Source organism: Peromyscus maniculatus, chromosome 1, assembly GCF_049852395.1.
Source record: "Peromyscus maniculatus bairdii isolate BWxNUB_F1_BW_parent chromosome 1, HU_Pman_BW_mat_3.1, whole genome shotgun sequence".
In the NCBI taxonomy this organism is placed as follows: Eukaryota; Metazoa; Chordata; class Mammalia; order Rodentia; family Cricetidae; genus Peromyscus; species Peromyscus maniculatus.
Window position 1 is genome coordinate 177,721,350 of NC_134852.1, and position 11,985 is coordinate 177,733,334.

Sequence of the window (11,985 nt, forward strand, 5' to 3'; positions counted from 1 at the left end):
ACTGGACAGTCAATGAGGCCTCCAGAGAGCTGATGCTCCGGGTCAGGCACAGACTAAAAGATAAGGGAACATGTTTTGAGTAAATGAACCCCATCTGAGAACTATGGTATTTCATCTCCTACCCCTGCCTGTACCCTTATTGTCCCAGAGATAGGTGCCATGCAGACAGGACTCCTTGGAGGAGTTACTTAGATTCAGAGTTCTAGGACCCTTAAATCAAAGTTCCTTAAAGCAGTGGGCTGTAACTTCTGGGCTACTGGGTTTCCTGGGCCTTGTGTCTGCATCCAGCTACCTTAAGGAGTTAAATGGCCATCAGTTCCCTTGATACTTATACACTAGGCATTTTATTCTCTGCTGATTTGGGTGTGATGTGTAGACTAATGATCCTTGAAGGCTGACATGTTTTGATTTTAAAGGCAAAATATTTAAATACATATTTGGTTGCACCTGTTCATGATTTCTCTTAGCAGGAATGGCAGCGTGTGGAAGGTGACCAGAAAATCGTAAAGAGATGAATGAACGAAGTTGCTTCCATTCTTAAAAACTGGGTCAGCAATTTCTGTTTGATACATTTGTGAATCCCACTTCTTCCCTTTCCAGAAGCAGAATTTCTAGGTCAAAGGGTGTAAACAAATTCTGTCTCTTGCTGTGTCTTTCCACAGAGCTCTGCCAGGGATTGTATCCATCGTTGAAGCTCCCACCCCATGTGAGCCCTGGCTTCACACACCACCCTCACTAGCTTTGTATGTTCGTGTAAAGTCCCACTTTAATTTTGCACTTCTGGAATTTCCAGGGGGGCTAGATCTGAGGAGTTCTCCTGTTGGTCATTTTGTGGGTTCTGTTTTCTGTTCTCAGCGGAGCACTCACCCACCTTACGTGTAACCTGCTGCTAATGGGTCCTTCTTTATCAGCTTCCCTTTCCTTTGTCTGTGTGCATGCTGCGCGCGCGCGCGCGCGCGCGCGCGCGCGCGTGTGTGTGTGTGTGTGTGTGTGTGTGTGTGTGTGTGTGTTTGTTTGCGCATGCATGTGTGCCACAGTGTACGGGCAGAAGTCAGAGGACAGCTTTCAGGAGCTGGTTTTCTTCTTCTTCTCCCATGTGGGTCCCAGGGGTTGAACCGGGGTCCTCAGGTTTGGTTGCAAGCACCTTTACCCACTGAACCATCCTTCCTTTTGTCTCCTTTAGTAGCTCTGAGGCTCATGCAGTTAGCTCTGCCAATCTTCTCTTGGCTTGTTCCATGAGCTCGGGAAGAGTCCTCGTAGGGATGTTGCAGCAGTTTGATTAGTTCATAGTGGGAAGTAGAGGAGGGGTCGCAGGCCTTTCTGTCATTGTGTCTTTGTTCTTCAGAATGGATGACCCGACAGGCAGCAGGCCTGGTTTTGGAGAGAAGGGTAGCTGGCCAGGGTACTGCAGGAAGGAAAGGGATTACCTTAGCCAGAGGCCTGGAGGGAGCAACTACCTTCCTGCTGAAACATAAAGAGCAGAGGAAGGATGGAGTCAGTGTTTCTTGGCTCGACTGTGGCAGGCCGAGAGCGGTGAGTTAGAAGGTCTGGGCGAAGTGGCAGTGTTTATAATGGCATCGGCGGCCGGCCATGGAGCTACTGCATGGAGAGGAGAGTCGTTCAAGTTAGGTGGAAATGGGAGGCCAGTCTTCTGGGCGGATCTGAAAACCAGAACACAGATCCTTCAGTAAGCTGAGGTCCATGCCGATCGGAAGGGCCTGCTTCTCCAGGGTCCCACCTGGGCTGGCAGTGCTCTGGGCACATCTGTGCTCGCAGTGGGCTGGGCTGGCACATTGCTGTCAGTTGACTGAACAGAGAGATGGCTCAGTGCTTAAGACCTGGATTCAATGCCCAGCACCCACATAGTTTACAACCATCTATAACTCCAGATGTACAGGACCCGACACCCTTGCCTGGCATCCTCTGGCACTGTACCCATGTGGTACACATACTGTACATGCAGTTAACACACTTACATACAAAAAATGAAATTTAAAAATCTAAATAAAATAAAATAAAAATAAGACCCTCCAGAAATGTAGAATCCGAATGGAGTTTGGTTTCTCTTCTCAAGCAGCCCCTGCAATAGTAAGAAATTAGTAATTTAAAAAATTTTTTAAAATACAAAAGAGCCTAGTGTTGATCACCCACCTCTGAGAGAGTCTTAGTGTTTAGCTTTTCCTCTGGGTCCTGTTGGCCCCTGCACTGTGGTGCGGTAGGTCCAGCTGGTGCTGGCCTGAGAGGCAGCAGCTGCTGGAAGCCTGGGCACTATGAAGGGCAGAGCAGGAGTTGGCTTCTCTGGGGCCTGGAGGGTGTGGGAGAGACTTGTGGAGTTCCCAGCTTCTGACTCAGCCCCTGGATTGAAATGTCAACACAGAGCCTGCTGTGAACTTCTGTCTCAGAGGGATTCATAGGAACAACTGAGGATTTGAGATTTCAGGGTTCCCAGGCCAGGGGCCCTCCGTCTTCTGTAGTTCCCCGCCAGCCTCTAATTCCAGCCCTGTCTTAGATGACGGGTTACACTGTTCACGAGTGGGGATGGGGTGTCCCTCTCCCCAGATGGTATCAGGAATGAATTAGCATGTTTCCCTCCTGTAAGTGATCCTCCTTTTGAATAAACATCCCCTGGGTTTCTGTGATGTGTAACTAATGGAGTGCTAAACTCTCAGGGCTGGTTTAAGACTCAGAGCATACACGTGTTGCCAATCCATCATACTCCTAATACTAATTAACATAGCAGGGACACAGAAAAGCCACAGATCCTACACACATTACCCAGCTCCGGTTTCGCTCTCATAACAATCTTGCTATTGACCCAGAGAGAGCACACACTGTGGGGAAAGGAGGTTCAGTCCTTCTCTCTGCCTTGGTCTTCCCTGCCAGGCCAAAAAGGGCTGCTGAGTACCACCAACAGGGTGCCTGCTGCTCACTTACTGTCTGGGCTTTGGGATGGGGCCGAGTTCCCAGGGCTGTGCCTGGGCGGAGGCTTATTGCTCCCCAGCTGTGCCTGGGTGGGGGCCAGCAATGTTTCTCTGACCGCCCCCTGGGCTACTGTTCCCATTTTAGAGCCTACCTCGTTTCCAGCTTTTAAGCCTCCCAGGAAGATCTTCTGCCTTAATGAGAAGTGGTCTACTACCACACCGCAGCAAGCATTTACCCTCCCCCCCCCCCCAAATTCAGCCAAACAGCAATTCATGGATCAGCAGCTTGGCTAGAACATTCCCTATGTAGTAGTTAATATCAGCATTTGTCAAACATCATTCCGCCGTAGTGAGTGCTGGCACTTTTCATTGCATGTAACTTCATCCTTAATAAGGACATTTGGGAAATGGCCTTCTGTAGCAAGGTGTCTGAAGGAGCTGTGAGTTCCTGAACGTCTCATCATTAAGATAAGTTATAGATAGCGGTGGATGCTGAGGCTTACATGATGCCTATGATCCTGTGTGCCAAATCTTGAGGCTTTGTTTGCTAATGACTTTGTTTACATTAATGTAAATGATTTTTAATGGAAACTTATAAGTTATTATTAAAAGTAGGAAGTGCATGTTCAAACTCTTCAGGGTAGAGAGTGATACCCTAGCAAGGGCTGTTACAGACGATATTAAAAATTCCTGATTTAGGGGCCTCTCATGAAGGGATGGTCTGAGGGACACATGAGAAAGTATTCTAGTCTGGTGTTGAAGTTTCAGCAAAGAAATGCTGCCCAAGAGGGTGTGTGGTTCAGCTCCTCTTTTTTAAGTGAGTGTCCATGACTTAGGGACCGCTCTGCTGGACGGGGCTAGGCAGAGGGAGACAGGGAAACTGAGCACCTTGGAAGCCTCTCTTCCATTTTGATCAGGGTGATTTGGAATTTAACTGTTACATGTTGGGGCCTTCTGTGTAGAAAGGACACTTGAGCTGAATATGCTCAAATCACCCAAGTAAATGGTTCCTGATGCCCTCTCTGCAGATCTGTTACATCTCTCTCTGTAGCTTCATTAGGTGTTAGCATGAGTATGTTACAGTATGAAATGTTCATTGTCATGATGAACCATAAATCTTTTCACTGAAGTATGCCCAATGTGTAATATAGGAAGAAGTCATAGTTAACCACAATCTAAGATATTGCCATATTTAAGAATAGTCTACTTGTAATCAGATTTTCCTTTGGGTTGCCAGATCCCAAATAACAACATGGAGACTTAGTATTAATTCTGAGAGCTTGGCTTTTAGCTTAGGCTTGTTTTCAATTAACTCTTATAACTTAAATTAGCCCATTTTTTTTTTAATTAATCTACGTTCTACCACATGATTTTTATCCCCTCCCATTCTGTGTGTCCAACTCGTTCTGCATCTCCATAACATCTCCTGTGAGCCTTGAGTCATCTCCTACTTCCTCTCTCTGCCCGGAAGTTCTGCTTATATCTCCTGCCTAGTTATTGGCTGTTCAGCTTTTTATGTAAAGTAAGAAATAACAAAGCTGAGGTGTAGCTCAGTGGTAGAGATCCTGCCTAGTATCTACACAAGGCCCTGGGTTCAATCCCCAGAAGGAAGGAAGATAGAAAATAATTATGTATCATTTAAGAGAGTATAATATATAAGCATTATATATGATCAATAGTTCTGTAAATGTAGGAGAAAAATAGTTTGAGGGGTAGATAAAGGAAACCTGAGATTAGCTAGTTTGTATCTTACAGATCATGATTTTGGCAGGTGATGGCTTCTTTCCACACATTCTCTGTCAGAGGATGTGCTTGTCAAAGGACATTAGAACCAGCCAAAGATGGGCTTTGCAAACAGAGATGAAAATCAATGTCACACTTCTAAGCTCAAAAAATATCAGAGGCCAAAAGCCCATAATGGAGGCAGCAGGCCGTAGTTAAACCAACAGCCCAGCAGATGTGGAATAAGTGTCATTACATTGACAATCTGATGACCAGCTAATTGTTGATGACCTTGCTCGTGCTCCTGGATTGCAGGGAATAGTATCGTTAACTCTGACATACTTGATAAATCACACAATTAAATTTATCTTTCCTGTCAATTATTGCATTGTTTAAATAAGTTAATAAATAATAAAAATCAGATGCTCTATCAAGATCTGATAGACAGCAGACTGCATGCCGCTGTGGTTGTATTGAGAACAGGTATGTTTTGTTTTGTTTTGTTTTTTACCTAGTCAGTGTAGAGAGTAGTGTTTCTGGTAATTTAAATTGTTCTCCAGTCAGGCTGGGTGCCTTCTCTAGCTCGGCATGCTCCTCTGGTGTTTCTGCCTGCCCAGTCATGCTCATTAGTTTCTCTGCCTTTCTGCCTAGCCTCAGAATCCTCCTCATAGCACAGTGTCCAGGTAACTACACTGTCAATCTGAGTGAGCACTGGAACTAAAAGCCATTTGCCATCCTGTCCTGGTACTTTCTAATTGAAAGATTAGAAAGTGGTCAGTGGGTCTCTTTTGTTGTAATGAGAGTACTTGACTTTTTTTTTTTTTTATTGATTAGAGGTATTTATGGTTGATATTTCTTTAAAACATCCAAGTCTGAATTCTGTTCTAGAAGTTTATTCAAATGATGCAATGTTTTATGATTTTTAAAATAAAAAAAGATAAAAAGTATCATTGCCTAGATCAGTGGTTCTCAATCTTCCTAATACCCTTTAATACAATTCCTCATACTGTGGTGACCCTCAACCATAAAATTATTTTCGTTGCTACTTCATGACTGTAGTTTTGCTACTATTATGAATCATAACGTAAATATCTGTGTTTTCTGATGGTCTTAGGGAACCCCTGTGAAAAGGTCATTCGATCTTCAAAGGGGTTGAGACCCACAGATTGAGACCGACTGGCACAGATCATTAGCTAGTGAGCCTCTCAGTGATCAAGTCAGAGCTGGACAGGTTCCCTGATGCCATGCCACTAACAGACTTCTAGATCTAGTGGCTTAATGGTTTCTAATTCCTGCTGGGCACTAAAGTTGGCTTCCCAGTTCAGGTCTGCTCATCAGCACCTGTGGGAGTGCTGGGCTGAGCATATTCTGAGGGGAAGGAGGAGCAATATTCCAAATCTAATTTCTGTTTGAGGCAGAAGTTGAGAAAGTCGTGTGTGTGTGTGTGTGTGTGTGTGTGTGTGTGCGCGCGCGCGCGCGCGCGCGCACACATGCATTGTTTACACCTTTGGATAGTGTCTTAGTTAGGGTTTTATTGCTGTGAAGAGACACCATGACCACTGCAACTCTTACAAAGCAAAACATTTAATTGAGGTGGTGGCTTACAGTTTCAGAGGTTCAGTCCATTACCATCATGGTGGGAAGCATGGAAGCATGCAGGCAGACATGGTGCTGGCTACATCTTGACCAGAAGGCAGCAGGAAGTCAATGTAACTGGCTGTCATACTGAGTGAAGCTTGAGAAAAGAGACCTCAAGGCCTGCCTCCACAGTGACACACTTCCTCCAACAAGGCCACACTTCCTAATAGTGCCACTCCCTTTGGGGGGCCATTTTCTTTCAAACCACCACAGATATTAAGAAGGTGAGCAGAGAGAGCCCATAATACCAGACAGAAGTAGTTGGATGTCGAAGAGTTCCAGGTGCAGGGCTTTTGTTCTCAGGCCTCCATTCAACTTAGTTCCATGAGAGGATTTCCAGAAATAAATTGAGGGCATTTAGCTTGTCATTATCTTGTCAGCAGTGGATGTCAAGACTTGGGAATGGTAGGGACTCTAAGGGGGGTGCTAACATGCTGGTGTTGCCTATTTAGTATGCCAGTAATCGGCATGGAGACAAAGGCTGTGAAACAGTCCACTTGGATCCACTGTGTGACTTACCCCACCTCCACAAGTCTGTTCTGTCATCAACAAAACGGTAATGTTGGACGCTAGAACACTGTGTCATTGGGCCTCATTTTTTTTTCAGTGCTAATCTAGCATTGGGTTCTGGTTTGCTCTAAACCAGGACTGCACGTACAAGGTACTGTTTCAAAAAGTGGATCTTTTATCTCATCATGTACGTAGCCCAGCAAAATACTTATTAGTACAGGATATTTTCATGTTACTAAGTGCCTTAAGTCCTGGTTAGATCTTAGACACTGGAGTTCATGCTGAGTGACACCAAGAATTGCTTGGATCCTTGCGTTTCTGTTTACATGAAAAGTGAATGATGTCATGCCGATCTGCTCCATCCCTCAAAAGTTCCCCATCTTCTTCAGAGTGTGGGTTCTGGGCTCTGTGTGACCGTCCTTCCCTAACCCAGATGGACGTTCGCATGGTGTTTCCCTCCCTGACACCTAGCAGTGCCATTTGCCACTTTTTTCTCTCTTCATTCTTTCGTAGGCTCTTTACACTTTCTATTTTCTTGGGTTGGAATTCTTTCCCCTTAAATATCAGCTCCTTTGAGTCCCTCCTCATCTCAACTTCCCCTTTATCAGTGAAGTCACTCTGTCTAAAATGCCACTCCATGCACACTCTCCTTCTCTCTCTTTCCTAGCTTTTTCTCCATGGCATCCATTGGACAAACTCTGCCCTTTCTTGTTTCTTTGTTTATTGTCTGTCTTCTGCATACAAGACCACTGGTTTTTGTCTGTATTGTTCACTGCTGTAGTCCCAGACCTTAGAACCAGGCTCAAGGGACAGACAGATACTCAATAAATGTCTGTTGGGTCAAATGACACATTCGCTTACTCGGCAGATGACCACATTATTCTCTTCAGGGTATTGTTCTAGATATCATTGGAAGCATGAAGGGTTTTAAGATGTGGCTCTGGTCCTTCATAAACTTACAACCTATATTTGGAAAGGCAACTTACCAAGAGGATAAAAAAAGACATACAAAAATAAGTGAACATACATAGAGGTAGATTATAGATACTACAGACATTCAAATAAACCATAGGTCAACAGAGTAAGGTGTTTCTTGGAAGGTCAGACAGAGGTTTGCTATAAAAAGTGGAATTGGAGCAAATCTTTTAAAAGATGGTAGATTATGATTGTTAGAAAACTGGGATGTGCCGGGCGGTGGTGGCGCACGCCTTTAATCCCAGCACTAGGGAGGCAGAGCCAGGCGGATCTCTGTGAGTTCGAGGCCAGCTTGGGCTACCAAGTGAGTTCCAGGAAAGGCGCAAAGCTACACAGAGAAACCCTGTCTCGAAAAACCAAAAAAAAAAAAAAAAAAAAAAAAAAAAAGAAAACTGGGATGTGATAACAGGGGAATGGTACAGGCCAAGTGTCCATAAAGACTGGCAGAGGGATCTTGGTGCAGTGTGGGCGGGTTTCAACAGCCAAAAATGGAAACTGAGCTTGTATCCACTTTGCAGGTGGAACAAGAGTTAGGGTTGGTGGCCCTAGCCTGGGGTACCGAGGAAGGTGATGATATGAGGGTTAACGTTCATCCAGAGGTGACTCTGAATGACACCCCTGATTTGTACAGGAACAAAAATGCAGAGGACTGCGAACAGAGCAGGCTATGGACACAAGTCAGACTGAGGGCCATGGAGACCGAGCGGTACCAGAGAGAGGCTGACTATGGAAGTTGGAATGTAATTGGCCCCATAATCTCATAGGAAGTGGCATAATTAGGAGGTGTGTCCTTGTTGGAATGGGTGTGGCCTTGGAGGAAGTGTGTCACTGTGGGAGTGGGCTTTGAGGGTTCCTAGTCTCAGGATACTGTAGCCCACTGTCTCCTGCAAGATGTAGGGCTCTCGGCTACTTCTCCAGCACCACGTCTGCCTGCATGCCACCATGCTCCCTGACATGATTAGAGTGGACTGAACCTCTGAAACTGTAAGCAAGCCCCCTCAATAAAATGTTTTCCTTATAAGAGTTGCCGTGGTTATGGTGTCTCTTCATAGCAATAGAAACCCCTAACTAAGACATTGACCTTGAGAGTGAACTTTACTACACAGAGGCTGGTGAGAGTGTAGAATCTAGGTGGACCTTTTGTTTCTTTTTATTTTCCCTACATGAACATTTGGTCTTTTGGTTAGTTTTTGGCATTTGGCATCTTTAAGAAGGCCAGAAGAATTAAAGCTAGTCTTTAAATTTTTTTTTCTCTCAACTTCTATTTTAAAATTATCTTGCAGAGGGGAAGAGATTTAGGTCTAGGGATTTGCTTTACATTATTGATTGATTGTGTGGGCACACATATCCCATGGTGGTTTTGAAGGTCAACTTTTAGGAGTTGGTTTTCTCTTCCCACGGGTTCTGGGGATCAAACTCAGGTTGCCAGGTTTGGTGGCAAGCGTATTCCCCAATAACTGGCCTAATCTGGGTATTGAATGTAGGGCCTCTCACGCTCTAGGCAAGCACTCTTTTACAGAGATGAATTTCTAGCCCAGATCTGGGAATTGAATAAACGTTTAGAGCACTATCTTTATAAGATGTTGTACTGTCTAAAATCACTGACTATAACTCTTTCAAGCCACCAGCCTATCCTAGTTTCAAATGGGTAGAGGCAGAGCCAAGGGCTCCGTCCCGTAAACTCTTTGGCTGTCTTGTGGCAGTGTCCACATCCTGTTTTGCTTAGAAAGTGCTCCACTGGTAAAATATAATGGAGTTAATTTGGCTGGCCTCTGAGGCCTTGTGGGTCAGTGGACAGCTGCTCACATCTGTAATAATTCTTCCAGTCTACTTGGAGATATGGCCCCTCCCTTCTCCCCAGTCCTCAAAACCAAGTCCTAGAAGAAAAAAAAACAGTTTGACTTTCTGTATTTAGTTATTTTTTCTTGTTCTGTAGTCAAACGCCTGATAAGAAAGAAGCTTAAAGGAAGAAGGGTTTGCTTTGGCCCACAGATTGGAGGGATATAGTTCGCCATGCTAGGGAAGCCATGGAGCCAGACACAAGAGGTGGCTGGTCGCACTGAGTCTGAAGTCAAGGAATAGAGAGCAGAAATGGGGTGAGGCTGTAAACCAGGCCCACTCCTGGTGACACACTTCCTCCAGCAAGGAAGGCGCTATCTCCTAAACATGACACAACCTTCTAAAACAGCGCCACCTGATGGAGACCAAGTGTTCAAACACACGAACCCATGGAGGACATTTCACATTCAAACCGCAACAGTCTTTGAGTTACTTAACTTCTTGTCCCAACAGCCTTCTGGGTATTCTGGTAACAGCCTATGCGATGGGTATGGATTTAATTTTTCAGTTACATTACATAGGTCTGGTTATGGCTTGGAACATCATCAGATCTGGCTTCAAATTTCTGCTTATAATTTCACTGACAGTGGAATTTTGGGGAATGAAATCACACACCACTGTATACAAAGAAAGAAGCTTGCTTGATGCTTTCTACTCGGCAGCAGCATAACAGTGGTTGAGAAGTCCGTTCATAGGCATTGCCCATTAAAGCAGGGTGGGACTGTCGGGGATGCAGCCATGGAGGGTGGGGGAGTGGGGGGGATGGGGGAGGGGTTGGAAGTGGGGGTGGGGAGCTGGTGGTGGAGTCAGCCTGTGGGTAGCTTTTCTCTCCACTCCAGTTTCCCTGTAAGCAGCTGCCTAGACTTTCAATATGTCTGGGCTGAACCTTAGCAGGGCCGACTTAGGCTGAGAACTCCAAAGGAAGGCGAGCCCCCAAGGGGGGATTCTAATAACACAGAAGCACAAGGTCAATGACATCACACGGAGTCGTGCTCGCCAGGCACTCCCGAGTAACCCCTCACACGCTGAATTGTTCTCTCGCCGTCCTCTGTTAGAAAGTAGCTGTAACTGAATGATTCAAAATACTCTATTTTGGTTGCTTCGTTTAAAAATTTGTAAACAATTAAGAAGACATAGAAATTAAAAGGTTGGCTCTATAGATAGGGACTTCTTTTTTCCCAGACCCAGTACCACAGACTCAGTACTGTTCGTGTAAGCTTTAGTGTGGTTGGTTTTATGTATTTGTATATTACAATGAAATAAGAGCTAATTTCTAGGCTGTGTGTGTGACCAAGTGGCATGGTGCTTGCCTGGTCTTGGGTTTGCTCTCCTGCATTGAAACAAAACACAGGAAGTATTTTTTTTTTCCAGAAAGTATATTTTTGCCGGGTGGTGATGGTGCACACCTTTAATGCCAGCACTCAGGAGGCAGAGACAGGCTGGACTCTGTGAGTTCGAGGCCAGCCTGGTCTACAGAGCGAGATCCAGGACAGCCAGGGTGGTTACACAGAGAAACTTTCTCAAAAAACAAAAAGCAAAAAAAAAAAAAAAAAAAAAAGTATATTTTTAGTAAAGATTTTAAATTCTATTTTTATTTGTATCAAGTATGAAAGATTTTAAGAATAAAATCTCCATGCCTTTATATTTTTAAAATATACATACAAGGGACTGGAGAGATGGCTCAGCGGTTAAGAGCACCTGTTGCTCTTGCAGAGGACCCAGATTCAATTCCCAGTACCCACATGGCAGCCCACAACTGTCTGTAACTCCGGTTCTGGGCGATCTAATGTCCTCTTCTGGCCTCCTCAGATACCAGGTATGCACATGGTACATCAATATACATGCAGGCAGAACATCCACGCACATACATACATACAATTTTTTTAAAAGTTAAAAAAAATACAAAAACACAAGGCAAAGATGATGTCAGTTTAATTGTTACATATATTTGTAAGAACTTGTAAAGTTCCACATTTAAGAATTAATTCCAGAAAATGACACATACACATAATTTGAATTTTCTGTGAAAATTCCGGGGATCTGCACCCTGTCTCTCCCCAGTGCTGGGGATTAGATCCAGGATCTTATACCTGCTGGGCAAGTACTTACCAAGCTCTAACTGCACCACCCAAAATCCTGAACCCTCATTTTATATACAGTATAGCATTAGAGAGACTTTTATGGCCCTATGCCTTAAGAAAAAAAAAATAAACCAGAGGAACTATTTCCAAAGCAGAAGAACAAACAAAAACTGTTCCTGTAGCTGTGATAAAATTATAGTTTTTTTATCCAAGCTATCAAATGCATATATTCCTGTGGCAATGAATGCTTATTATTATTGTGGCTCCATAGAGAAATGAGAATAAACCCATCATCCTAA